Genomic DNA, 23,801 nt, shown 5'->3' with positions numbered 1-23,801 from the left:
CTTCATATAGTCCAGCTTCTCGGATTATTTGCTCAGCATACAGATTGAATAGGTGTGGTAAAAGGATAGAGCCCTTACAGACACCTTTCCTGACTTTAAACCACCCAGTATCCCCTTGTGCTATCTGAACAACCGCCTCTTGATCTATGTAAAGTTTCCTCATGAGCACAATTAAGTGTTCTGGAATTCCCATTCTTTGCAATGTTACCTACAATTTGTTATGATCCACACAGTCCAATGCCTTTGCATAGTCAATAAAACACAGGTAAACATCCTTCTGGTATTCTCTGCTTTCAGCCAGAGACATCCATCTGACATCAGCAACGATATCCCTGGTTCCATGTCCTCTTCTGAAACCAGCGTGAATTTCTCGCAGATCCCTGTCGATATACTGCTGCAGCCAAGTTGGAAACAAAGAAGAAGGGTCAGTAGTTGGAGAGTATTGCCTTGGTGATAGAAACAATGCCAGAGAGCAAATGATAGACTTTTGTAAGACCAATGACTTCTTCATTGCAAATACCTTTTTTCACCAACATAAATGGGAAATATACACATGAACCTCACCAGATGGAACACACAGAAATCAAATTGACTAGATCTGTGGAAAGACACAATGGAAAAGCTCAATATCATCAGTCAGAACAAGGCCAGGGGCTGACTGTGGAACAGACCATCAATTGCTCATATGCAAGTTCAAGCGTTTTAGTTTCATGAAGAAAATCAGAGCAAGTCAACAAAAGCCAAAGTACAGTCTTGAGTGTATCCCACCTGAATTTTGAGACAAACTCAAGAATAGATTTGATGCATTGAACACTAGTGACTGAAGACCAGATGAGTTGTGGAATGACATCAAGGACATCATACACGAAGAAAGAAAGAGGTCATTGAAAAGACAGGAAGGAAAGAAAAAAACAAGATGGATGTCAGAGGAGACTCTGAAACTTGCTTACTAATGTTGAACAGCTAAAGTAAAAGGAAGAAATAATGAAGTAAAAGAACTGAACAGAAGATTTCAAAGGGTGGCTTGAGAAGGTAAAGTATTATAATGACCTGTGCAAAGAGCTAGAGATAGAAAATCAAAAGTGAAGAACCTACTCGGCACTTCTCAAGCTGACAGAACTGAAGAAAAACTTCAAGCCTCGAGTTGCAGTAGTGAAAGATTTTATGACAAAAATATTAAACAACATAGGAAGCATCATTATACCAAAAAGACTGGCTGATGTTCAACCATTTCAAGAGGCAGCATATGATCAGGAACCAATGGTGCTGAAGGAAGAAGTCCAAGCTGCTCTGAAGGCATTGGCAAAAAACAAGGCTCCATAATTGATGGAATATCAGTTCAGATGTTTCAACAAACAGATGCAGTACTGGAAGTGCTCACTTGTCTATGCCAAGAAATATGGAAGACAGCTTCCTGGCCAAATGACTGGAAGAGATCCATATTTATGCCTATATTCATAAAGTAGTGCTTGTTAATACTATTGTTGCAGGATGTCTATGCTATAGCAATTATCATTGTTGCCCTTTGTCCTTGCATTGCTCTCATTGTTCTCCCATGCCTTGGTTATGTTTTGTTGAGTTGCCCCATATAGCCCCATGTTGAGTATTGCCTATCCCTTCACCAATGCTAACCCATTTTCTATGTATCTGGTAATTTTCTTTCAATCCCCCTCCCCTTCCTGGTAATTATCAAAAAATATATACATACCCTTTTTTTGTGTGTGTAAGCTTTTTCTTCTTTCTTTATAAGAGTGGGCTTATACAGTATTTGTCATTTTCTGATTGGCTTATTTTACTTAGCATGTTGTTGCCGTTGTTAGGTACCATCAAGTTGATTCTGACTAATAGTGACAACAGAAGGAAGTGCTATCTGGTCCTGCATTGTCCTCACAGTTGTTGTTATGCTTGAGCTCATTGTTGCAGCCACTGTGTCAGTCAATTACATCGAAGGTCTTTCTCTTTTTTGCTGACTGTCTACTTTACCAACCATGATGTCCTTCTGTAGGGACTGGTCCCTCCTGATAACATGTTTAAAGTATTTGAGATGAAGTCTTACCATCCTTGCTTCTAAGGAACGTTCTGGCTGTACTTCTTCTAAGATAGATTTGTTCATTCTTCTGGCATCATTTCTTTGGTCTTAGTTATTCATTGTCCAGCTTTCCCATGCGTATGAGGCAATTGAAAATACTGTGGCTTGAGTCAGGCACACCTTGTCTTTAAAGTGACATCCTTGCTTTTTAACATTTTAAAGAGGTCTTTCGCAGCAGATTTGCCAAATACAATGTGTCTTTTGATTTCTTGACTCTTGCTGCCATGGGTGTTGATCATGGATCCAAGTAAAATAAAACCCTTGACAGCCCCAGTCTTTTCTCAGTTTATCATGATGTTGCTTATAGGTCCAGTTATGAGGATGTTTGTTTTCTTTATGTAGAAATGCAATTCATATTGAAGGCTGTGGGCTTTGATCTTCGTCAGTAAGTGATTCAAAGTCTCTTTACTTTCAGCTAGCAAGGCTGTGTCATTTGAATATTGCAGGTTGTTAATGCATCTTCCTCCAATCCAGATGCTGCATTCTTCTTCATATAGTACAGCTTCTAGGATAATTTCTTAGCGTCCAGATCAAATAAGTATGGTGAAAGGGTACAACCCTGATGCACACCTTCCTTGATTTTAAAGCATGCAGTATCCCCTTGTTCTGTTGGAACAACTGCTTCTGAGTCTATGTATGCTTTTCACAAGAGCACAATTAAGCATTCTGGAATTTCTATTCTTCACAATGTTATCCATAATTTGTTATGATCCACACAGCTGATTGCCTCTGCATAGTCAACAAAACACAAGTAAATATCTTTCTATTATTCTCTGCTTTCAGTCAGGATCTGACATCAGCTATGATATTCCTAGTTCCACATCCTCTTCTGAATCTAGCTTGTATTTCTGGAAGTTCTCTGTTAGTACACTGCTGTACCTGCTTTTGAATTATCTCTAGCAAAATTTTACCTGTGTATGATTTCAAGGTATTGTTTGATAATTTCCACATTATGTTGGATCACCTTTCTTTGGGATGGGCACAAATACGGATCTTTCCCAGTAGGTTGGCCAGGTAGTTACCTTCCAAATTTCTTGGCATAAACAATTGAGTGCATCCAGCTCAGCATTCATCTGTTGAAACATCTCAATTGGTATTCGTCAATTCCTGGAGGCTTCTTTTTCACCAGTCGCTTCAGTGCAGCTTGAACCTCTTCCTTCAGCACCATCTATTCTTGATAATATGCAGCCTTCTGAATTGGTTCAATGTCAACCAGTTCTTTTTGATATAATGACTGTGTATTCCTTCCATTTTCTTTTGGTGCTTCCTGTGTCATTTAACATTTATCCCGTACAATTCTTTGATATTGCAACTTGAAGTTTGAATTTTCTTTTCAGTTCTTTCAGCTTGAGAGCTGCAAGGGTGTTCTTTCCTTTTGGTTTTCTATCTCCAACTGTTTGCACATGTAATTGTAATACTTTAGTTTGTCTTCTCGAGCTGCCCTTTGAAATCTTCTGTTCAGTTCTTTTACTTCACATTTCTTCCTTTTACTTCAGCTGCTCGACATTCAAGAGCTAGTTTCAGAGTCTCTTCTGACATCCACTTTGGTCTTTTCTTTCTTCCCTGTCTTTTTAATGACCTCTTCTTTTCTTCAAGTATGACATCCTCAATGTCATTCCATAACTTATCTGGTCTTCGATCATTAGTGTTCAACTCGTCAAATCTATTCTTGAGGTGGTCTATAAATTCAATTCTAATTTGGGCATCCTGTATTTCTTCTTCTTGCCTTGTTGCTCTGTCTAGAATTCCCAGCACAATGCTGAATAAGATAAAGGGCATCCTTGTCTATTTCTTGTTTTCAAGGGGAATGCTCTATTCTCTATTGAAAATAATGCTGGCTGTTGGTTTTGTATGGATGCCTTTTATTATGTTGAGGAATTTCCCTTCTATTCCTATTTCACTGAAAGTTTTTGTCAGTAATGGGTGTTAGACTTTATCAAATGCCTTTTCAGTGTTGACTGAAACGTCTTGTGAATCTTTTGTTTTATTTATGTGATGGATTATACTGACTGATTTTCTAGTGTTGAATCATCCTTGCATCCCTAGTATGAATTCCACTCGGCTAGAATTTCATTGGGAATTTTTGCGTCTGTATTCATGAGGGACCGAGACTTACAGTTTTTTTTTATTGTGGTGTATTTCCCTGGCTTTGGTATTAAGGTTATGTTGATGCCATAGAATGAATTCAGGAGGATCTTTTCCCTTTCTATACTCTGAAGTAGTTTGAGCAATATTGGTGTGAGCTTTTCTGTGAATTTTTGGTAGAATTCTCCAGCAAAGCCATCTGGGCTAGGGCTTTTTCGCTGTTGTTGGTTTTTTTTTTTATCTCTTCAGTCTCTTCTTTTGTTGTGGTTCTGTTCAGTTTTTCTATCTTAGTTTTAGTTTAGGTAGATAGTGTGGGCAGTGCATTTCTAGAAATTTAGTGATTTCCTCTAGTTTTTCAAGTTTCCTGAATAAAAATTTTCACACTCTGCTATGATCCTTTTTATTTTAGTTGATTGTGTTGTAACGTCACCCATCTTATTTGCTGTTTGGATTATTTGCTTCCTGCCCTGGTTTTCTTACGTGAGTTTGAACAATGGGTTGTCAATTTTGCTGATTCTTTCAAAAAATGAACATCTGGTTTTTTGTTTCTTTGTTTTGTATTGGTTTTCTTTCTCTTTTTCATTTATTTCAGCTCTAATCTTTATTATTCCTTTCCTTCTGCTGATTGTGGGCTTCTTCTACTGCTTCTTTCTATTTGTTTGAGTTGTATGGTTAACATTTTGATTTGGGCTTTTTCTTCTTTTCTGGTGTGTGCATTTATTTCTATAAACTGGGCTCTGAGCACTGCTTTTGCTGTGTTCCAAAGGTTTTGGTAAGATGTGTTTTCATCGTTATTTGCTTCTAGGAATTTTTTAATTCCATCTTTGATTTCTGCTCTGACCTGATGTATTGCATTGAGCAAATCTGTTGCAACAGACCTCTTTAACCTGTTAAATACCAAAGATGAAACCTTGAGGATTAAGGTGCACCTGACCCAAGTCATTGTATTTTCTGTGGGCTTATATGTATGCAAAAGCTGAACGATCAATAAGGAAGACTGAAGAAGAATTGATGCTTTTGAATTATGGTTTTGACAAGGAATATTGAACAATATACTGCCAGAAGAATGAAAAAATCTGCCTTGGAAGAAGTATAGTAAGAATGCTCCTTAGAAGCAAAGATGGCAAGACTATATCTCACATACTTTGGACATGTTATCAGGATGGATCTCTCCCTGGAGAAAGACATAATGCTTGATAAAGTAGAGGGTCTATGAAAGAGAGAAAGACCCTTAGTGGGATGGATTGACACAGTGACTACAACGATGTGCTCAAGCACAGCAACAATGCGAATACGGCACAAGGCCTTGCAATGTTTTGTTCTGTGGTACATAGGATCACTATGAGTTGGAACTGACACATTGGCACCATACAACAACAGTTTACCCAGTGGTTTTTAAGCAAGATGTTATTCAGTTTCCACGTAATTGATATTTTTTCCTCCCCGTTCCTGCTATTGATTTCTACTTTTATGACATGGTGACCAGAGAAAATGTTTTGTATTATTTTCATGTTTTGGATTTTGTTAAGGCTTCTTTGTGGCCTAAAAAGAAAACCCCAAAAGAGTCAGGGCCAAGATGGCAGAATAGACACATGCTTCTGGCAAGGCCTCTTTACAAAAAAGACCTGAAAGAACAAATGAAATGAGTATATTTATGACAAGCTAGGAGCCTGAGCATCTAAGGCAAGCTTAAAAAATGAATAGGGGGTAGGGGGAGGAAGAGGCGGTTCAGAAGTGGAGAGGAGTTACTGGACCTGAATCACAGGAAGCCATCAAGCAACATTCCCAGAGTGGCAGTGGCAGAAGGACAGTACTAGCGTTCAGTTGCAGTTTCCTCAGGGAGAAGCAACCAGCCACATAGCCTACTTACATCTCCGGAATCAGAGAAGAATGGCGCTCTCGGCAAAAGCTAAGAACTTGCGTACATTTTACCATGCCCTCCCACCCCCAAGCCAGCTTCCGTGGCTGAATTACCTGGGCCTGAGATAGGCACTGTTGAGCACCTAGAGCCATCATCCTGGCCTCAGAGAAGGAAAAAAATTGCATTTGGGGGAAAAGATTATTTGCCCACTCCACTAAAGGGGAGAGCTCAGGACAGAAGTGGCTCCTATCCAGGCATGAATGATCTGTGGCCTTTGAGCACCTTTCCCCTCTGCATGGACGTGTGTGGGCTTATTTCAGGAGAATAGGCCCTTGTTGGTAGACTCCAACCAATTCAGCTGTGAGGTGCAGAGGTGGGTGTTTGATGTTTGACATTGCTTTGCCTATTAAACAGGGTCCTCACCTTCCCACACCAGGGAGATAAAGCCTGGTAGCTCTACTTAGGCCACCCAGCCACCCATGAAAGGGGCCCAAGGATAACTGGTACCTCCCAGTCCTTACAACCAAGAACATTGGGTGCCCATGGTCTCTCTGTAAAACCCATCCACCTGCGCGCTGTAGGGAAGGATGCACTTTACTCAGAGACACCTGGGGTCGGACCTCAACCCCCTGCCTTGTTCAGAGCATGACTCCCTACTGCGACCAGATACTGGTACCTACACCAATCACCCCTGCCCCTCTCAGACTGTAGGACAGAGCCTGTACCACATACTTGATGATCAGCTACCTGGACACCTGAGCTGAATTTGTACAAGAAAACTGAATGGACTCCTAGACCGATATACCTGATAACAGCTCTAGCCATCTGGGGACGGGACATCAGAGCTCCAAAGGCAAAAATAATCAAGCCAGCTCACTCAAGCAACCCATCTGGGCATATCAAAACAAAACAAAGCAAGAAGCTACTACACGTTAAGCAAACATAAACTAATAACTTACAGATGGCTCAGAGACTACAGTCAATATCAAGTCACACACAAAAAAACAGACCATGATCACCTCAACAGGCTTTCAAAACAAAGAATCCAGGGATCTTCTAGATCAAAGTGCATTCCTGGAATTACCAGATGCAAGATACAAAAGATTAATATACAGAACCCTTCAAGACATCAGGAAGGAAATGAGGCAATATGCAGAACAAGCCAAGGATCACACAAATAAAGCAATTGAAGAACTTACAAAGATTATTCAGAAACATAACGAAAAATTTAGTAAGGTGGAAAATCCATAGACAGACAGCAATCAGAAATTCAGAAGATTAACAATAAAATTACAGAAGTAGACAACTCAATAAAAAGTCAGAGGGGAAGAATTAAACAAGTAGAAGCCAGAATTTCTGAACTTGAAGATAAATCATTTGGCACTAACATATTTGAAGAAAATTCAGATAAAAGAACTAAAAAAAAATGAAGAAAACTTAAGAATCATGTGGGACTCTATCAAGAGAAATAACCTAAGAATGATTGGAGTACCAGAACAGGGAGGGATAACAGAAAATACAGAGAGAATTGTTGAAGATTTGTTGGCAGAAAACTTCGCTGATATCGTGAAAGATGAGAAGATATCTATCCAAGATGCTCGTCGAACTCCACATAAGGTAGATGTTAAAAGAAAGTCACCAAGACATAATCGAACTTGCCAAAACCAAAGATAAAGAGAGAATTTTAAGAGCAGCTAGGGGTAAACGAAAAGTCACCTACAAAGGAGAGTCGATAAAAATAAGCTCGGACTACTCAGCAGAAACCATGCAGGCAAGAAGGCAATGGGACGACTTATTTAAAAAATTGAAGGAAAAAAAATTTCTGCCAAGAGTCATATATCTAGCAAAACTGTCTCTTAAATATGAAGGACATTTCCAGATAAACAGAAGTTTAGGGAATTTGTAAAAACCAAACCAAAACTATAAGAAATACCGAGGGGAGTTCTTGGTCAGAAAATCAATAATACCTGGTATCAACCCAAGACTAGAACACTGGGCAGAGCAATCAGAAGACAACCCAGACAGGGAAATAAAAAAAAAAAAAAAGCTCTAAACAGGGTAACAGCAATGTTATTAGATAAAAGAAAGCAACATTAAAACAATAAAGAGGGACTAAGAAATGTAATCATAGAACTTCCCTATGGACAGGAAGATAAGACAGTACAAAGAAATAAACGTTAGATTTAAATTTAGAAAAATAGGGGAAAATAATAAGGTAACCACAAAGGAGACAAACTATCCTACTCACCAGAATAAAATACAAGAAAAAATACTCAGCAGAAACAAAATCAACAACAATGAATAAGAGGAAAACACAATATATAAAGATAATGTACTCAGCACATAAAATTAAGTGGGAAAAAGAAATTGCCAACAACACACAATAAAAGACATCGAAATGATGGCACTAAACTCATATCTATCCATAATTACACTGAATGTTAACAGACTAAATGCACGAATAAATACAGGGAGGCAGATGGATAAAGAAAAACATGATCCACCTATATGCTGCTTACAACAGACACAACTCAGACTTAAAGACGCACACAAACTAAAACTCAAAGGATGGAAAAAGATATATCAAGCAAACAGCAATCAAAAAAGCAGGAATGACAATATTTATTTCTGACAAAATACACTTTAAAGTTAAATCAACCACAAAGGATAAGGAAGGACACTATATAAATGATTAAAGGGACAATATACTAGGAGGATATAACCATATTAAGTATTTTTGCACCCAATGACAGGCTGCAAGATACATAAAACAAACTCCAACAGCATTGAAAAGCGAGATAGACAGCTCCACAATAATGGTAGAAGACTTCAACAAACCACCTTCGGTGAAAGACAGAACATCCAGAAAGAAGCTCAATAAAGACACAAAGAACTAAATGCCACAGTCAATGAACCTGACCTCATACACATACACAGAACACTCCACCCAACAGCAGCCAAGTATACTTTCTTTTCTAGTGCACATGGAACATTCTGTAGAATGCACCACATATTAGGTCATAAAGCAAGCCTTAGCAGAATGCAAAACATCAAAATATCACAAAGCATCTTCTCTGACCACAGAGCCATAACAGTAGGAAGTGATAACAGATAAAGCAGGGAAAAGAAATCAAACACTTGGAAACTGAACAATACCCTGCTCAAAAACGACTGGATTAAGGAAGATATTAAGAATGGAATAAAGAAACTTATAGAATCCAGTGAAATGAAAACACTTCCTACCAGAAACTTTGCAACACAGCAACAGCAATGCCCAGATGTCATTTTATATCAGTACATGCACATATACAAAAAGAAGAAAGGCCAAAATCAAAGAATTATCCCTACAACTTGAACAAATAGAAAGAAGGCAACAAAAGAAACCCTCAGGCACCAGAAGAAGGCAAATAATAAAAATTAGAGCAGAATTAATTGACATAGAAAACAGAAAAACAATTGAAAGTATTAACAAGACCAAAAGCTGGCTCTTTGAAAAAACTAACAAAATTCATAAACCATTGGCCAAATTGACAAGAGAAAAACACAAGAGGAAGCAAGTAACCCAAATAAGAAATGAGATAGGTGATATCATAACAGACTCAACTGAAATTAAAAGAACCATACCAGATTACTACGAAAAATTGTACTCTAACAAATTTGAAAACCTACAGGAAATGGAGAAATTTCTAGAAACACACTACCTACCTAAACTAACACAAAGAGAAGTAGAACAACTAAATAAACCTATAACAAAAGAAGAGATTGAAAAGGTAATTAAAGAACTCTCAACACAAAAAGCCCTGGCCCGGATGGCCTGGAAGAGTTAACACCACTACTACTAAAGGTACTTCAGAGCATAGAAAAGGATGGAATACTCCCAAACTCATTCTATGAAGCCAGCATATCCCTGATATCAAAACCAAGTAAAGACACCACAAAAAAAGGATATTCCAGACCAATGTCCCTCACGAACGTAGATGCAAAAATTCTCAACAAAATTCTAGCCAATAGAATTTGGATTCCTCTACATGAACAAATAGAACATTAAAGAGGAAATCACCAGATCAAGTACCCTTTATAGTAGTCCCCAAGAAGATAAAATACTTACTAATAAATCTAACCAGAGGCATAAAAGAAAACTACAAAACACTACTGCAAGAAACCAAAAGAGACTGATATAAGTGGAAAAAATACCCCGTTCATAGATAGGAAGACTCAACATTTTGAAAATATCAACTCTACCAAAAGCCGTCTGTAGATAACAATGCAATTCCGATCCAAATTCCAATGACATTTTTTAACGAGATGGAGAAACAAATCACCAACTTCGTATTGAACGGAAAGAGGCCCCAGGTAGGTAAAGCACTACTGAAAAAGAAGAACAAACTTGGAGGCCTCACACTACCTGATTTTAAAACATATTATACCACCACAGTAGTCAAAACAGCCTGGTAGTGGTACAACAACAGATATATAGACCCATGGTACAGAATTGAGAATCCACACATAAATTCAACCATGTACGAGTAGCTGATACTTGACAAAGGCCCAAAGTTAGTTAAAGGGGGAAAAGACATCCTCTTTAACAAATGGTGCTGGCATAACTGGATATCCGTTTGCAAAAAAATGAAACAAGACCCATACCTCACACCATGCACAAAAACTAACTCAAAATGGATCAGAGACCTAAATATAAAATCTGAAATGATAAAGATCATTGAAGAAAGAATAAGGACAACACTAGAAGCCCTAACACCATGACAGATACAAAAACATTACTAACATTGCACAAATGCAGAAAGAAAAGCTAGATAACAGGGAGCTCCTAAAAATCACACCCTTATGCTCATCCAAAGACTTCACCAAAAGGGTAAAAAGACTACTAAGAGGCAGCAAGGACTACATAAACTACAGACCACATCTGCCTGAAACCAGAAGAACTAGATGGTGCCCGGCAACAACCGACGACTGACCTGACAGGGAACACAACAGAGCACCCCTGAGGGAGCAGGAGAGCAGTGGGATGGAAATCTCAAATTCTCATAAAAAGACCAGAATTAATGGTCAGACTGGGACTAGAAGGACCCCAGAGGCCATGGTCCCTAGACCTTCTGTTAGCCCAAAACAGGAACCATTCCCAAAGCCAACTCTTCAGACAGGGATTGGACTTGAATAGGGGATGGAAAATGATACTGGCGAAGAACGAGCTTTTTGGATCAAGTAGACACATGAGACTATGTTGTCATCTCCTGTCTGGAGGGGAGATGAGAGGGCAGAGGGGGCCAGAAGCTGCCCTAATGGACACAGGGGAGAGAGTGGAGGGAAGGACTGTGCTGTCCTTATTAGGGGGAGAGCAATTAGGAGTGTATAGGAAGGTGTATGTAAATTTTCGTATGAGAGACTGACCTGATTCGTAATCTTCCACTTAAAGCACAATAAAAATTAATTAAAAAAAAAAAAAAATGAAACACCGATGCTCATCCAAAGTCTCCACCAAAAGAGTAAAAAGACTACCTACAGACTTGGAAAAAGATTTTAGCTATGACATTTCCAATCAGCATCTGATCCCTAAAATCTACAGGATGCTGCAAAAATTTAACAACAAAAAGACAAACAACCAATTTACAAAATGGGTGAAGGAAATGAATAGGTACCTCTCCAAAGAAGACGTTCAAGCATCTAACAGACATTTGAGGAAATGCTGATGATCATTAGCTAATAGAGAAATGCAAATTGAAACTACAATGTGATTCCATCTTACTCCAACAAGGCTGGCATTATCCAAAAAACACAAAACAATAAATGTCGGAGAGGTTGTGGAGAGACTGGAACACTTCTACACCACTAATAGGAATGTAAAATGGTACAGCCACTATGGAAATTGATTTGGTGCTTCCTTAAAAAGCTAGAAATAGAACTACCATACAATCCAGCAATCCCACTCTTTGGAATATATCCTAGAGAAATAAGACCCTTCACACGAATGGATACATGCACAACCATGTTCATTGCAGCATTGTTTACAATAGCAAAAAGATGGAAGCAACCAAGGCCCCCTCAATGGATGAATGGATAAATTATGGTATATTCACCCAGTGAAATACTATGCACTGATATAGAACAATGATTAATTGGTGAAACATTTTATAACATGGAGGAATCTGAAATTAGGCAGTTGCAAAAGGACGAATATTGTATGAGACCACTATTAAAAGAACTTGAGAAATAGTTTGAACAGAGAAAAAAATATTCTTTGATGGTTATGAGAGGGGTGCAAGGGAGGAAAGGAGAGGGGTTTTCACTAATGAGATAGTAGATAAAAACTACTTTAGGTGAAGGGAAAGACAACACAGAATACAGGAGAAGTCAGCACAACTGGACTAAATGAAAAGCAAAGGATTTTCCTGAATAAATTGAGCACTTCAAACGCCAGGGTAGCAGGGGTGGGGTTTGGGGGCCATGGTTTCAGGGGACATCTAGGTCCATTGGCATAATAAAATCTATTAAGAACACATTCTGCATCCCACTTTGAAGAGTGGCGTCTGGGGTCTTAAACACAAGAGTCCATGTAAGATGCATCAATTGGTCTCAACCCACCTGGAGCAAAGGAGAATGAAGAACACCAAAGACACAAGGCAATTATGAGCCCAAGAGACAGAAAGGACCACATAAATCAGAGACTACTTCAGCCTGAGCCAGAAGAATTAGATGGTGCCTGCCTACAACTGATGACTGCCCTGACAGAGAACACAGCAAAGAACACCTGATGGAGCAGGAGAGCAGTGGGATGGCAAGCTCAAATTCTCATAAAAAGACCAGACTTAATGATCCGACTGAGACTAGAAGGGCCCCAGAAGTCAGGGTCCCCAGGTCTTCTGTTAGCCCAAGAGAGGAACCATTTCCAAAGCCATCTCCTTAGACAAGGATTGGACTGGAATAGAAAATAGAAAATGATACTGGTGAGGAGTGAGCTTTTTAGCTCAAGTAGACACATGAAACTATGTGGGCCACTTCTGTCTGGAGGGATAATGGGAAGGCAGAGGGGGACAGAAGCTGGCTTAACAGACATGGGGACTATACGCTGGAGAGAAGGCATGTGCTGTCTAATTAGGGGGAGGGCAACTAGGAGTACTTGCAAGGTGTATGTAAATTTTTGTATGAGACACTGACTTGATTTGTAAACTTTCACTTAAAGTACAACTAAAAAAAAAATGGTGAGTAGAATTCACCAGTGAAGCCATTGGTAAAGTTTTCAACTATATATTCAATTCTTCAGTGGATAATAGGACCATTCAGTTATTTGTTCTTCTTTTTTCAAAACACTGTACCAACATTTATTAGTCCTCCCCACACCCTTGTGAGGTAGGTCAGCATGTCCTTAAGACAAACTGTGGAGGTCAAGCCAACCTGCCCGAGGCCACTAAGGCAGCTGGTGAGGGCGCTGGACCAGAATTCAGAAGCTAGGGCTCTCTGGATCTGTGTTCGCTTAGTGGGCATCACATATGCATATTTTTACCAGAGAACTTTACATGAAGAACAAAACACACAGACCTATCAGCCAACAACAGAAAAATCAACAGTTCAAATGGCATCGGGGAACATATCAGAGACAAAAATGGTAACCACCACATTAGTGAAGCAAGAGAACCTGCTAAGAAGGCAAGAATCACCACGGCTGGTGATGTGGCAGAGACCAGGCATTCTTCAGGAGTAGTTTGGGAAAATGTAAACAAACTAGGAATCCACCCCAGGGCTGACCAGCCCTAATGCCTGTGGTTTCCTAACGGGAGAAACGTTAGAAAAAGACAGTGGGAAAATCCAACCACTCAATGTGACTTTAAACTAGGAATGACACAATATGCATTCACATTAGAAAGGCCAATGGTGTCTGTAATGTAACTACTGACAATTAATATCCTTTTTATATACCGTTTATCCCAAATGTCCTTCCCCCCGCCAACAGACAAGTACTATTCCCTATAGCAGACCTATTTCTCTCTGCTTACCAATCTGTGGATTGGTGTGATAATTAGCAAGTGGCTTGATGGCATATATCTCGTGGTTAATTGGCTGAGCTAGGGACAGAATCCAGGGAGTCATAATACACTCTACTCCCTGCTCCTGTATTTCAGAAAGAGCATGAAGGAGCAGGTCATTGTTTGGTAACTTGGTTCTATATGCTATTTTAAAAGAAATGAGAAAATCACCAAGACCTGTACTATAAAACATAATACAGGAGTAGATTTATTATAGCTACTACCAATTTTAGAGTGATACAATGACCACAGAGTTAAAAACCATCACTGTTTATTTTAAAATAATTGCTTTATCCTACAAGCTTAAGGCAAACATATACTAATGCATTTGCTTTTCTTCAGAAACCATACGATAAAGATTGTATAAAGTCTGGCCCCAAAACTTCTCAGAAATGCACATTAATTAAAAATAAGTCTGATTAAGATGCTTTATGAGGATACATGGGTAAACTAAGGTGGTATACAATGTTTCTTAAGAACAAAATTCAAAAGAAGGTAATGGCAATCTTCGTCTCTTTTGAACAGCATATTTTGAAATGGTTAAACTTCAGCTACTACTTAAGGGTGAATAAGATTGGCAGCTATAAGGAATAATATTTATAAAATAAACATGGTTATAAAGGCTACTTAAAAAAAGACCACACTTTGGACTTTTGAACAGGAAGTGCACAATGGTTTACAGATGTCTGGGGAACACTCAGGCACAGGACGCCCCACACAGCTGGGGTCACCTGTGGACGCACCGCTCCACTGATCAGAGAAAAGGAGAGTATATGCACTTTGTCAGCCGGTTTTCTTTCTTGTTTTCATTGAGCAGTAAACGCCTAACATCATTAAGAAAACAAAAAACAAGGTGAAGTGTGAACTATGTGTCTCCATTTAACACTGCCAGACAGTTCTGCAGCAACTGTAGGTTGCCCTTCACATGCTTCAGTTCTAATTCTGCCAGTTACACTTTTTCTGAACACAGCAAGTCTTCTTGTCTTAAAATCTGTAAATTCTTGTTTTGCAGACTCAGATATTTTTTCAAATTTCTGACAACATAATTGTTGGGAAGTTTCAGCCTGCAGAACATCTTTATTTTTTGCTCCTGCTTTATCCACTCCTTTATTAGCATTTTCATAATCCACCAGAAACCTAGATCTTCTATACAGGAGATCCTTAGCAGACTGAGATTCTCTTAATATTTTAAACGACCATTAAGTTTGAGGTATTCATCAGCAGACACTCGTGCTTCTATTTTTCTTGGTTTATCGAACAGTTCTGAAGCTTTGAGAAAAAATTTGCATGTATCTGTAGAATCCTGAGTTCCTAAACCATGTAATGAAGAACCGATTCTATTGTAATCATCTGCAGCATTTTTGTGTGATCTTGTCATCCTACCAGATTTAGCACATGCATTCTTAACTCTCTTATGATATTCTAAAAGGAACATTTGTTCATGCTCAAAGAAATGGTCTACATCCTTTACTCCAGAAACAATTATGCCATCTGCTGATTTAATGTTTTTAAAGAAATCTTCAAGTTTCTTTTTTATTTTTTCCTCAGACGCTCAAATCTTGATTATATTCCAAGAAGTTATGGAAATTTAAATCTTTTCTCAAAATAGGGTGTGCAGCCACAGGACATAACAATATTTCATGCATTACAACTGTCTCCTGGACTATTGCCATGTATTCAGCTTCTAGTTCCTCTTTTGTCTTTGAAAAATTTTCCTTTGTCATCGACCATTTTCTTTCCCCAAGCTTCTGTAGTTTTTCTCTTGAAGCATCAAAATCAGGTCTTGGTGGTGCTGGTAGGATAGTGTAACCTGGATAGTCTTCATTTTCAGTGGAAGGAATTGTGAAGCCAGATAAATTCCTAGTGTTGTGGAACAACAGAAAACTCATTTTGCTTAAAATTTGGCAATGAACTCTTTGTGAGAACAGTGAATTTTAGTTTATCCCTCTCACTAAGAGCATCAGAAATGTCCACTTGAAGAGAAGCATCAGTTTGAAGATCTACATTTATTGCTTTAGGTCCGCGGTCCTCTTCGGAGTGGAAATTGAGGCCGTCATCCAGGCCTTCCATTATGGTTGCTCTGAGGTTAAGGCCAGTGCAGGTGAGCGCCACAACACAGTCCAGAGGAAGACGGCAGCTGTGGGCAGCCTATTTATTTGTTCACAAGTGAGATTTTATAATTTGTGTCTTTCAAGAAATTAGTACACTTCATTTAGGTTTTGAAACTTGTTGAGATAAATATCTTTTTCATGTCAGTAGAAGATCTAGTCATAACCCTTACTCATTTATCTCATACTTAATTGTGGTAAATATATTTACACCAAAATATTCGCCATTTTAAAATTTTTCAACATTTTAGTGGTATTAATTGTATTTTGTATTGTGCAACTATCAGCATTATATATTTCCAAATTTTTCCATTACCCTTGACAGAAGCTCAGTTAATTTGTGTTTCTTCCTTTTTATCTTCATCAGCCTGGGTAGAAGATTATCAGTTTTTTTAAAATAATGAATGAGCCTTTTATTTATTTTTCTTGTGCTTTAGGTGAAAATTTACAAATAAAGTTAATTTCTCATGTAAAAATTCATACACATACTCTTGTGACATTAGTTGTAATCTCTACAATGTGACAGCACTCTTCGTCCTTCCATCCTGGGTTCCCTGTATCTATTCGACCACTTCCTGTCCCTCCTTGCCTTCTCATGCTGCCTCCAGACAGAAGCCACCTATTTGGTCTCCAGTATCTGACTAAACTAAAAAGGACTCTCCTCAATGTATTATTTTTTTGTTTTATGCCCCTGTCTAATCTTTGTCTGAAGAGTAGTCTTCAGCAGTGGTTTCAGTTCTGTGTTAACAAGGTGGTCAGAGTCTGTAGTCTCAGGAGTTCCTCCAGCCTCTGTCAGACAATTAACTCTGGCGTTTTTACGTGAACTTGAGTTCTGCTCCACACTTTTCTCCCACTCTGGATGGGACTGTCTCTTGTTTTGCCTGTCTGGGCAGTCAGTGGTGGTAGCTGAGCACCACCTAGTTCTTTTGGTCTCAGGCTGGTAGAGTATGTAGTACATGTGGTCCTTTGGTCTGTTGAGCTAATAATTTCATTGTGTCTTCGGTTTTCTTCATTCTCCTTTGCTCCAAGTGGGATGGAACAAATTGATGCATCTTAATAAGGTGGCTGCTTGCAAGCTTTTAAGATCCCAGATGCCCCTCCCCACAGTGGGTTGCTGAACATTTTCTTAATAAACTTTGTTATGCCTACTGACCTAGAATGTCGCCTTAAACTATGGCCCCCAGGCCTCAGCCCCAGCTACTCTGTCCCTCAAAGTATTTGTATATGTCCAGTAAACTTCTTAGATTTGGCTTTGGTCCAGTTGTGCTGATGTCCTCTACGGTGTGTGTTGTCCTTTCCTTCACTGAAGTTGTTCCTTGTCCGCTATCCAGTTAGTGAATTCCCTCACTCACCCTCTCTATCCTTGTAACTATCAAAGCATGCTTTCTTCTGTGTTTAAATCTTTTCTTCAATTCTTACAATAGTGGTCTCATAAAATATTTGTCCTTTTGTGACTGACTAATTTCACTCAGCATAATGCCTTCTACATTCATCCATGTTATGAGATGTTTTCTGGATTCACTACTGTTCTTTATCCTTGCATAGTATTCCATTGTGTGTATGTACCGTAATTCATTCATTCATTTTTCTGTTGATGGGCACTTAGGTCCCTTCCATCTTTTTGCTATTGTGAATAGTGCTGTAATGAACATGAGTGTGCATAAGTCTATTTGTGAGACAGCTGTTATTTCTCTCAGGCATAGTCCTAGGAAAGGGATATTTGGGTTGTATGGTATTTCTGTTTCTAGCTTTTTAAGAAAGTGTCAAACCATTTTCCAAAGTGGTTGTACCATTTTACATTCCTACCAGAGTTCCAGTCTCTCCACAACGTCTCCAGCGTTTATTATTTTGTGTTTCTTGAGTTAATGCCAGCCTTATTAGAGGGAGATGGTGTCTCATTGTAGTTTTGCTTTGCATTTCGTTAATGACTAATGATCATGAGCATTTCCTCATGTATCTATTAGCTACCTGATTGTCTTCTTTGGTGAAGTGTCTGTTCATATCCTTTGCCCATTTTTTGACTAGGGTATTTGTCTTTTTGTTGCTGAGTTTTAGCAGTATCATATAGATTTTAGAGATTAGATGCTGATAGGAAATGTCAAAGCTAAAAACTTTTTCCCCAGTTTATAGGTACTCTTTTAACTCTTTTGGTGAAGTCTTTGGATGAGCATAGGTGTTTGATTTTTAGAACCTCCAAGTTATCTAGTTTGTCTTCTGGTGTTTGTGCACTGTTAGTAATGTTTTATATTCTGTTTATGCCGTGTATTAGAGTTCCTAGCATTATCCCCATTTTTTCTTCCATGATCTTTATTGTTTCAGATTTTATATTTAGGTCTTTGATCCATTTTGAGTTAGTTTTTGTGCATGTGGATATCCAGTTATGCCAGCACCATTTGTTAAAGAGACTATCTCTTCTCCATTCAACAAACTTTGGGCCTTTGCCAAATATCAGTTGCTCATTGGTGGATGGATTTACGTCTGAGTTCTCAATTCTGTTCCACAGGTCTATGTATCTGTTGTTGTACCAGTACCAAGCAGTTTTGACTACTGTGGTACTATAATAATTTCTAAAATCAGGTAGGGTGAGGCCTCCCACTTTGTTCATCTTCAGCAATGCTTAACTTATCTGAAGCCTCTTCCCTTTCCATATGAAATTGGTGATTTGTTTCTCCATCTTACTAAAAATTGCCATTGGAATTTGGATCAGGATCCAATTGTGTCTGTAGATTGCTTTGGATAGAATCAACATTTTTACAATGTTGAGTCTTCCTAGCCATGAGCATGGTATGTTTGTCTATTTATGTAGGTGTTTTTTGGTTTCTTGCAGTACTGTTTTTAGTTTTCTTCACATAGCTCTTTTATGTTTCTGGTTAGATTTATTCCTAAGTATTTTATCTCCTTGGGGACTAGTGTAAATGGTATTGATTTGGTGATTTCCTCTTCGACATTCTCTTTGTTGGTGTAGAGGAATGCAACTGAGTTTTGTGTGTTTACCCCTGAGTGTCTATAAGGAAACCATATCCCTGTTCCCTAGAGTTCACAGGTGGGCGGGTTTTGCAGAAGGACCATCAGCACCCAATGTTTTTGGTTGTAAGGACGGGGAGGTAACAGCCTTGGAACACTGTCATGGGTAGCTGGGTGGTGGGGGTGGAACCAACAGTCCTTAGGCCCCTGATGTGGGTAGGTGAGGACCCTGTTTAAAAGGCAAAGCAAGGTCAAACATCAAATACCCACCTCTCCACTGCACAGCTGAAACAGTTGCCATCTGCCAACAAGAGCCTATTCTCCTGAAATGGGTCCATACAGGCTTATGCACCGGGGAAAGGTATTCAGGTCCAGTAACTCCTCTCTGCTTCTGAACTGTCTCTCCCTCCCCCTGCCATTCAGTCCATTTTCTAAGTTTGTTGCTGATGTTCAGGGCTCCTGGTTTGTCATAAGTATAATCATTTCACTTGTTTTTTGGGGTCTTTGTAGTAAGAGGGATCACCAGAAGTGTCTGACTACTCTACCATCTTGGCCCCACCTCCCCTGAACCACTTTTGAATGATCATCAGCAAGAATTTACAGTCTTGGCAACACTATGGGGCAGTTTTACTCTGTGTTATAGAGTTGCTGTGAGTCGGAATCTACTCGACAGCAGTGGGTAATGGCTAACATTGTTGCACATCTTTCCACGTTCTTGTTGGACATTTGAATATCTTTGGTGAAATGTCTATTCAAGCCCTCTGTCCATTTTTTTTTATTGCATTGTTTGTCCTTTTGTTGTTAAATGGTAGAAGTATTTTATGTAATTTGGATATTAGACACTTATCGGATCCTTGGTTCTCCCAATCTGTAGGTTTTCCTCACTCTTTTGATAAGGTCCTTGATGAACAAAATCATTTCATTTTCATGAAGTCTCATTTATCTATTTTGTCTTTTGGTGCTTTTGCTTTTTTTTTTTTTAATTAACTTTTATTAAGCTTCAAGTGAACATTTACAAATCCAATCAGTCTGTCACATGTAAGTTTACATACATCTTACTCCCTTCTCCCACTTGCTCTCCCCCTATTGAGTCAGCCCTTTCAGTCTCTCGTTTCTTGACAATTTTGCCAGCTTCCCTCTCTCTCTATCTTCCCATCCCCCCTCCAGTCAAGAGTTGCCAACACACTCTCAAGTGTTCACCTGATTTAATTAGCTCACTCTTCATCAGCATCTCTCTCCCCCTCGCTGACCAGTCCCTTTCATGCCTGATGAGTTGCCTTCGGGGATGGTTCCTGTCCTGTGCCAACAGAAGGTCTGGGGAGCATTGCCGCCGGGATTCCTCTAGTCTCAGTCAGACCATTAAGTATGGTCTTTTTATGAGAATTTGGGGTCTGCATCCCACTGATCTCCTGCTCCCTCAGGAGTTCTCTGTTGTGCTCCCGACAGGGCAGTCATCGATTGTGGCCGGGCACCAACTAGTTCTTCTGGTCTCAGGATGATGTAGCTCTCTGGTTCATGTGGCCCCTTCTGTCTCTTGGGTTCTCAGTTGTCGCGTGACCATGGTGTTCTTCATTTTCCTTTGCTCCCGGTGGGTTGAGACCAATTGATGCATCTTAGATGGCCGCTTGTTAGCATTTAAGACCCCAGACGCCACATTTCAAAGTGGGATGCAGAATGTTTTCATAATAGAATTATTTTGCCAATTGACTTAGAAGTTCCCTCAAACCATGTTCCCCAGGCCCCCGCCCCTGCTCCGCTGACCTTTGAAGCTTTCATTTTATCCCGGAAAGCTCTTTGCTTTTAGTCCAGTCCAATTGGGCTGACCTTCCATGTATTGAGTGTTGTCTTTCCCTTCACCCAAAGCAGTTCTTATCTACTGATTGGTCAATAAAAAACCCTCTCCCTCTCTCCCTCCCTCCCCGCCCTTCGTAACCACAAAAGTATGTGTTCTCAGTTTTTACTATTTCTCAAGATCTTATAATAGTGGTCTTATACAATATTTGTCCTTTTGCCTCTGACTAATTTCGCTCAGCATAATGCCTTCCAGATTCCCCCATGTTATGAAATGTTTCAGAGATTCGTCACTGTTCTTTATCGATGCGTAGTATTCCATTGTGTGAATATACCACATTTTATTTACCCATTCATCCATTGACGGACACCTTGGTTGCTTCCAGCTTTTTGCTATTGTGAACAGAGCTGCAATAAACATGGGTGTGCATATATCTGTTTGTGTGAAGGCTCTTGTATCTCTAGGGTATATTCCGAGGAGTGGGATTTCTGGGTTGTATGGTAGTTCTATTTCTAACTGTTTAAGATAACGCCAGATGGATTTCCAAAGTGGTTGTACCATTTTACATTCCCACCAGCAGTGTATGAGAGTTCCAATCTCTCCGCAGCCTCTCCAACATTTATTATTTTGTGTTTTTTGGATTAATGCCAGCCTTGCCAGTGTGAGACGGAATCTCATCATAGTTTTAATTTGCATTTCTCTAATGGCTAATGATCGGGAGCATTTTCTCATGTATCTGTTGGCTGCCTGAATATCTTCTTTAGTGAAATCTGTGTTCATATCCTTTGCCCACTTCTTGATTGGGTTGTTTGTCTTTTTGTGGTTGAGTTTTGACAGAATCATGCAGATTTTAGAGATCAGGCGCTGGTCTGAGATGTCATAGCTGAAAATTCTTTCCCAGTCTGTAGGTGGTCTTTTTACTCTTTTGGTGAAGTCTTTAGATGAGCATAGGTGTTTGATTTTTAGGAGCTCCCACTTATCTGGTTTCTCTTCATCATTTTTGGTAATGTTTTGTATTCTGTTTATGCCCTGTATTAGGGCTCCTAGGGTTGTCCCTATTTTTTCTTCCATGATCTTTATCGTTTTAGTCTTTATGTTTAGGTCTTTGATCCACTTGGAGTTAGTTTTTGTGCATGGTGTGAGGTATGGGTCCTGTTTCATTTTTTTGCAAACGGCTATCCAGTTATGCCAGCAGCTTTTGTTAAAAAGACTATCTTTTCCCCAATTAACTGACACTGGGCCTTTGTCAAATATCAGCTGCTCATACATGGATGGATTTATATCTGGATTCTTAATTCTGTTCCATTGGTCTATGTGCCTGTTGTTGTACCAGTACCAGGCTGTTTTGACTACTGTGGCTGTATAATAGGTTCTGAAATCAGGTAGAGTGAGGCCTCCCACTTTCTTCTTCTTTTTCAGTAATGCTTTGCTTATCCGGGGGTTCTTTCCCTTCCATATGAAATTGGTGATTTATTTCTCTATCCCCTTAAAATATGACATTGGAATTTGAATCGGAAGTGCGTTATACGTATAGATGGCTTTTGGTAGAATAGACATTTTTACTATGTTAAGTCTTCCTATCCATGAGCAGGGTATGTTTTTCCACTTAAGTATGTCCTTTTGAATTTCTTGTAGTAGAGCTTTGTAGTTTTCTTTGTATAGGTCTTTTACATCCTTGGCAAGATTTATTCCTAAGTATTTTATCTTCTTGGGGGCTACTGTGAATGGTATTGATTTGGTTATTTCCTCTTTGGTGTTCTTTTTGTTGATGTAGAGGAATCCAAGTGATTTTTGTATGTTTATTTTATAACCTGAGACTCTGCCAAACTCTTCTATTAGTTTCAGTAGTTTTCTGGAGGATTCCTTAGGGTTTTCTGTGTATACGATCATGTCATCTGCAAATAGTGATAGCTTCACTTCCTCCTTGCCAATCTGGATACCCTTTATTTCTTTGTCTAGCCTAATTGCCCTGGCTAGGACTTCAAGTACGATGTTGAATAACAGCAGTGATAAAGGGCATCCTTGTCTGGTTCCCGTTCTCAAGGGAAATGCTTTCAGGTTCTCTCCATTTAGAGTGATATTGGCTGTTGGCTTTGCATAGATGCCCTTTATTATGTTGAGGAATTTTCCTTCAATTCCTATTTTGGTAAGAGTTTTTATCATAAACGGGTGTTGAACTTTGTCAAATGCCTTTTCTGCATCAATTGATAACATCATGTGGTTTTTAACTTTTGTTTTATTTATGTGATGGATTACACTAATGGTTTTTCTGATATTAAACCAGCCTTGCATACCTGGTATAAATCCCACTTGATCAGGGTGAATTATTTTTTTTGATGTGTTGTTGGATTCTATTGGCTAGAATTTTGTTGAGGATTTTTGCATCTATGTTCATGAGGGATATAGGTCTATAATTTTCTTTTTTTGTAATGTCTTTACCTGGTTTTGGTATCAGGGAGATGGTAGCTTCATAGAATGAGTTGGGTAGTATTCCGTCTTTTTCTATGCTTTGAAATACCTTCAGTAGTAGTGGTGTTAAGTCTTCTCTGAAGGTTTGGTAGAACTCTGCAGTGAAGCCGTCCGGGCCAGAACTTTTTTTTGTTGGAAGTTTTTTGATTACCGTTTCAATCTTTTTTTTTGTTATGGGTCTATTTAGTTGTTCTACTTCTGAGTGTGTTAGTTTAGGTAGGTAGTGTTTTTCCAAGAATTCATCCATTTCTTCTAGGTTTTCAAATTTGTTAGAGTACAATTTTTCATAGTAATCTGAAATGATTCTTTTAATTTCATTTGGTTCTGTTGTGATGTGGTCCTTCTCGTTTCTTATTCGGGTGATTTGTTTCCTTTCCTGTATTTCTTTAGTCAGTCT

At 39.0% G+C, this 23,801-nt stretch overlaps 1 pseudogene; it reads right to left on the bottom strand.

Annotated features, from left to right (window-relative positions):
• Nucleotides 1-14,936: 14,936 nt before the first annotated feature.
• Nucleotides 14,937-16,141, bottom strand: LOC126069870 (sorting nexin-6-like; annotated as a pseudogene).
• Between the last annotated feature and the right edge of the window lie 7,660 nt (nt 16,142-23,801).

The sequence above is a fragment of the Elephas maximus genome, chromosome Y (assembly GCF_024166365.1).
Source record: "Elephas maximus indicus isolate mEleMax1 chromosome Y, mEleMax1 primary haplotype, whole genome shotgun sequence".
Lineage (NCBI taxonomy): Eukaryota > Metazoa > Chordata > Mammalia > Proboscidea > Elephantidae > Elephas > Elephas maximus.
Note: the sequence above shows the minus strand (reverse complement) of the source record. Positions and strands in the feature narration are given on the sequence as shown.